We start from the raw sequence: 6,000 nt of genomic DNA, 5'->3' as shown, positions 1-6,000 counted from the left end.
GAAACTATCACTGCTGCTAGATCTGAAGGCACAGAGCAAAGAAATACTGTTAGTAGAGTCAAGTCAGATGGCCGGAGCCATAGTGTGGGCGTTGTGAAAGAGGAGGACGGAAGTGGAGGGGGTTGGTGATGGATGGCCAGGAGTGCAGCCCAGCACAGGGAAGAACAGAGAGGGCAGTTCTCACCTTCCCAACCTTCTTTCCTTTCCCGTTGATTTCCTTCCAGTTCCTGCTGTTGTCCAAACCCACCTGGAAGCCTGCCAGCAGGTAACCAAGTGATACCCATTGAGGTCAGCCTCCTAGGGCACAGAGGAGGGCTCCACATGATGGCAGATTGAAAGGGGATCAAGCAAAATTACAACCTCACCTAGTAATGTATCAGTAGTCTCAGTTTGCTGGTTTTATCTCCTCATCCCCATCTCCTAAAATCCCAAAGTAAATGTTAAAGAATGTAGACTATTGATGATAACTTGTTCCAAATAGCTACCCTTCTCTTATCAAAGAAAATTCATTTTCAGAGACAGAATGTGAACAGTTCTCAGAAGAATTGGAAAATCACTGAAAGACCTTCTGTTGGTGCATTTTGTTCTTGGCTAAAATTAAACAGCTTAAAAATAAAAATTATGCATGTGAACCTACACACAAGTAGTTTATCCCATAAAACTTGACTGTTAAGGACACGTTGATGGGATTTGCCCTTGGTAGGATTAAGGTGCAGGGGCCAGCATTGTGAGCAGTGGGCTAAGCTGCCACTTGTCGTGCCAGCAATCATACCAGTTTGAATCCTACCTGCTCCACTTCTGGTCCAGAAGGGCAGAGGATGATGAGCACAAGCGCTGAAGACCCAGATGCAATTCCTGTCTTTGTCCCTTCCTTTCTGTCATCTGCCTTTCAAATAAATAGATGGCTAAATAAAACTTAAAAAAAAGAGAGACAAGTATAGCTTAAAAAAAAAAAAGGTCTGCACATTAGCCCTTTCGATTTGATTAAGGTAGGAAGCATCAGCAAGAAGATTCTGGGGCTGGTGTTATGACTCAACAAGCTATTCCTCCACTTGTAAGTGCCAGCTTCCCATTTAGGCACCATGGTAACCTAAACCCTCAGGATGCTGCACGTACCAGGGAGGCCTAGAAGAAGTTCCTGGCTCCTGACTTCAGATCAGCTCAGCTCTGGTTGTTGCAGCCATTTAGGAAGTGAACTAGCGGATGGAAATCTTTCTGTCTCTTTCACTCTGAATTTTCTTTCAGATAAAAATAAGTAAATTTCTTTTTAAAAAGGAAGATTTTTAATCCACCAATCTAGAGCTATAAGAAGAGATATTTAGCTTTTTGAAAGAAGCTAGCACCAGTATTGGCACAGTGGATTACCTGCATTTCATATCAGAAACAGAAAATTATGGCTCGAAACTTGTATTCCTGACACCCATATGAGATTCCAGGGCAAAAGAGAGATGGATAGAGATCTTCCATCCGATGGTTCACTCCACTAATGGCTGCAACTGCCGGAGCTGATCCAGTCTGAAGCCAGGAGTTTCTTCCAGGTATCCCAGGTGAGTGCAGCACCCCAAGGACTTGGACCATTCTCTGCTGCTTTCCCAGGCCATAAGCAGATAGCTGGATGGGAAGTGGAGCAGCTGGAAACATGAACTGGTACCTATATGGGATCCCGGGGCACTTTGCAGATAGAAGATTAACTTGTTGCACCATTATGCTGTTCCCCAAATAATAAATCTTAAGAAGAGCTATTTTAAGGGGCCAGTACCGTGGCAGACTGACTTATACTTCTGTCTGTGGTGCTGGCATACCATATGGGCTTCTATTCAATCCTGGCTGCTGCACTTGTAATCTAGCTCCTTGTTAGTGTGCCTGGGAAAACATTGAAAGATGGCCCAATGCTGAAGTCCCTGCACCTGAATGAGAGAACTGGAAGAAGCTCCTAGTTCCTAACTCCTGGCTTTGGACCGGCCTAGCTCTGGCTATTGTGGCCGTTTGAGGAGTGAACCTGTGGATGAAAAACCTCTCTCTCTGTAAATATGCCTTTTCAACAAAAATAATTAAACCTTTGTTTTTAACAAAGGACTGTTTTAATCTATAATTTTATTGGGCTTTGAGAGATGGAAATATTTATTCTGCTCTATAGGAATTTGTGATCAAATAGTGTAATCTGTCCCCATTCAGCTATAGCCATGAGTGATAGATATTTCAGTAAAAACATCAGCTGTAGGATTAGGAAAAGGGACATGTGATTTGGTCTGTCTTCAGAGTTTCTTTCAAATGGCTCACAAATCCTTGTCAAAAGTCTATGGATGCTTTGTTCTGGATGAGAGATCATAAGGTCTCTCCATATGGACCTGACTTCAGGGAGTTGTGGGTCACAGTGAGCCATTCACTACTGTTTCATTAAGGAAGTTCATCACTTGATGTCTTCCTGTTGCTTCCCAGATGGATGACATCTTTCAGCTGCCCTTGATTGAGTCTGTCTGCATCTTTAGAATAGGCAGCCATGCTGGTTGTTGAGTTCCTCAACTTGTCATGCTTCCTCCCAGTCTTTTCTCTGGTATGTCCCCTTCATCTGCAGCTCTTGCTACCCCACTAATGTCCTTAACACCCCTTCTACTTCCTGATCCCACATTAAATGCCACTTTCTCCTCACACAGGCTTTTCCTTATCTTCCACACAAACTCCAGTCATCTTACTATTTGCTGCACAACCCATGTGTGTTCAGTCAACCTGCCCTTCTCATCTGCAACACTCTTTCATTTTATGTGTCAAGATTTGGTAGCTGTGTTCCCTCCCAAAGTGTGGACAGTGTGAGGGCATAGTTAAAGTCTGTGTCATAGCTGTCCCCCAGTGACAAGCATGAGGTTCAATAGAGAATGGCAAAAGAAAGTTCGACAGAGAACTGATTTGGTACTAGGTTGATGTGGTGCAGTGGGTTAAGCTGCTCCTTGAATGCCCGCATCCTATATCAGAGTGTAAATTCAAGTCTGAATTCCTCTACTTCTAATACAGCTTCCTGCTGGTACACCTTGGAGGGAGAAGTACTTGAGTTCCTGAAGTCATGTGAGAGACCCTGAAGGAATTATTTCTTTTTGGCCCTGCGTTTTGTGGTCGTCTCAGGAAGAAGGTACTTGATACAGTTAGGAAGCTCATGATGAGAAGGCTGAAGTGGATGACGGAACATGCTGGGGATCTCTTAAACCAGTTTTAGGGAATCAGAAGTACAGGGTTGGCGCCTCCACCTGTATGAGGTGTTAGGCACACTTCACTCTGGTTCCTGAAGAGATTTGCTGGGTATAGACACTTTCAGGTGAGGGATGCTTTGAGATGTAGCAGTTTTGAGGTGTAGATGCTTTGAGGTAAGGGATGTTTTGAGGTGTAGATTTTTAAATTCTTTTTATTTTTTTATTTTTAAAGATTTATTTATTTTTATTGGAAAGGCAGATATACAGATAGAAGGAGAGACAGAGAGGAAGATCTTCCGCCTGATGGTTCACTCCCCAAGCGGCCGCAATGGCTGGAGCTGAGCCAATCTGAAGCCAGGAGCCGGAGTTCTTCCGGGTCCCCCACACGGGTACAGGGTCCCAAGGCTTTGGGCCGTCCTCGACTGCTTTCCCTGGCCACAAGCAGGGAGCTGGGTGGGAAGCGGGGCCATTGGGATTAGAACCGGCGCATATGGGATCCTGGCGTGTGCAAGGCGAAAACTTTAACCGCTATGCTGTCGCGCCGGGCCCTTCAGGTATAGCTGTTTTGAGGTGAGGGATGTTTTGAGGTGTAGATGCTTGGAGGTGAGGGGTGTTTTGATCATATATGAAATTGGCTCTGCTCTTTTTGATTTAATTACCCTGCAGTCTGAGAGCTTCAAGTCGGGGATGGAAGAGTGGAGGGGCTTGCAGGCTAGGTTAGGGATCGTTGCTTTCCTGCGACATACTAAAGGGAGATTTTAATGGCTTTTAACTGCTCAAAGTGTTTTGGAAGCAGGAAATCCCAACTTGGGTTCTTTGTTTTGGGGTAGAAGTGTCTGAGGCCCTTGTCATGTTCACATTTCTAGGGAAAAAAAGATATGGTCCAGGTGATTTGGTGATTTCACTAAAGCACCTAGTACCATCATACCAAGATGAATCAGCATTGCGAGGTGGGAACTGGACTTTGTTATTTAGTGGTTCGTATAATTCTGTTGCACTATTGGCATTGCTGTAGGGCAGTGAGGGTGGATTGCCAGTCTGGATGAATGGCAGCCTTGCATGCATTACTTCACCTCTCCAGCCTCTTTCTCATCTGGAAATTGGGATTCATGAAACACCTTTTTTTGCCAATTTGTTGTGCAACAACTCCACAGTGCCTGGTGCAAAATAACCTTTCAGGAAATGTTACCTGTTGTTGACATCACTTGACTGTCCTAGCCTGTACCTCTTAAATACTTGGGCCATCACCCACTGCCTCTCAGTCTGCAGATTTGCAGAAAGCTTGAGTTGGAAGCAGAGCTGGGATCCAAACCCAAACATCCTGATATAGGATACTAGTTTACCAGGGTGTGTCTCAACCACTGAGTCAAATGTCAGCCTTCTCGTTTTAAAAGATCATGACTTTAGGGTTTTCTGAAATAGGTACATTGATCCTGAAAAAAGGCAGTGAATGCTTTTAATGAGGGAAGTCCTCGTGTTTCACAGATGTATTTGTGGTGAAATGAATAATGCAGACGTGAGTCCATGCCTGCAGTACCTGACATTTGTGTCTGGACTGTGCATTCCAGGACTCCTTGCTGAACGTGGATTTGATTGTTTTATGGAGAAGGAGACCACACTCATGTCTAAAAGGTCAGACAGCTTTATTCAAGGACAGGTAACGCTGTTTCTCCAAACCATTCTACACCTTCAGCCCTGCAAAGACCTGCTCCCCATCAGCATCAGTGGCACTGTGGGAGAAAAGTTAGAAACACGGCCCTTCGTTTCTTTCTAATTATTGAACAAGTTAAAATCCTCAGTTATAGCATCCTAGTTGGTGTATAACAGAAGTGAAGAAAATGTATTGGGTATAAATCTTTATTAGATTGAGGGAGAAAAAGAGAAAAACTTGCAGTATTAACTGCAAGTCCCAGCCTTTTTTCCATTGAAGATTTTTAAAAGATTTATTTTACTTGAAAGCCAGAGTTGTAGAGAATGCGTGAGAGAGACTTGTATCTCCTGGTTTACTCCCACATGGCCACAGTGACCTGAGCTGTGATGGTCTGAAGCTGGGAGCCAGGAGCTTCTCCAGGATTTCCATATGGGTGCAAGGACCCATGGCTTTAGGCCATCCTACACTGATTTCCCAGGTCCTCAGCAGGGAGCTGGATTGGAAGTGGAGCAGCCAGCACACAAAATGGCACCCAAATGGGAAGTGGAGGATTAGCTTGCTATGCCACTATGCTGTCCTTTAAAAAAAAATTTTTTTTTAAGGCTAAGGTCGCTAAAGGTTTTATTTTTATTATTTTTTAAGTTAGGCATATTTTATTTTTTAAGAGAATTGTTGATTTACTTGAAAGTCAGAATTGCAGAGAGTTATCTTCTATCTACTGCTTCACTTCCTAAATGGCAGCAGTGACCAAGGCTGGGCCAGGCTGAAGCCAGGAGCCAGGTGTAGCAGCACAAGGACTGGACCATCACAGCATGACAAGCATAACCCGCTGCACCACAGTGCCTGTCCCCACTAAAGCTTTTATTAGCATAGTCCACTTCACAGATGGTGGAATCTGAAGTGTAGAATTGCCCTAAGTGTGTTATGTGGAATTAACTAGCCTGCATGGTTCAGTTACTTCTAGAAACATTAGCTTCCCATAAACTTGCTTTTATTTCCCAGGTATCTTTAGGTTTGTCTTTATGTTCCACAAATTATTCTTTTAAAGGAAAAACCAATGATAGCACTAAAATATGCAAACTATAAATACGATGGCATAGTTTCCATAAATTATTATCAATATATTTGAAAGGCATAAATGACTTCTTTGTTTTTCTTTAGATATTT

Source organism: Ochotona princeps, chromosome 21 (genome assembly GCF_030435755.1).
Source record: "Ochotona princeps isolate mOchPri1 chromosome 21, mOchPri1.hap1, whole genome shotgun sequence".
NCBI lineage: Eukaryota > Metazoa > Chordata > Mammalia > Lagomorpha > Ochotonidae > Ochotona > Ochotona princeps.
The sequence above is the reverse complement of the archived record's forward strand: the minus strand, read 5'-3'. Positions refer to the sequence as shown.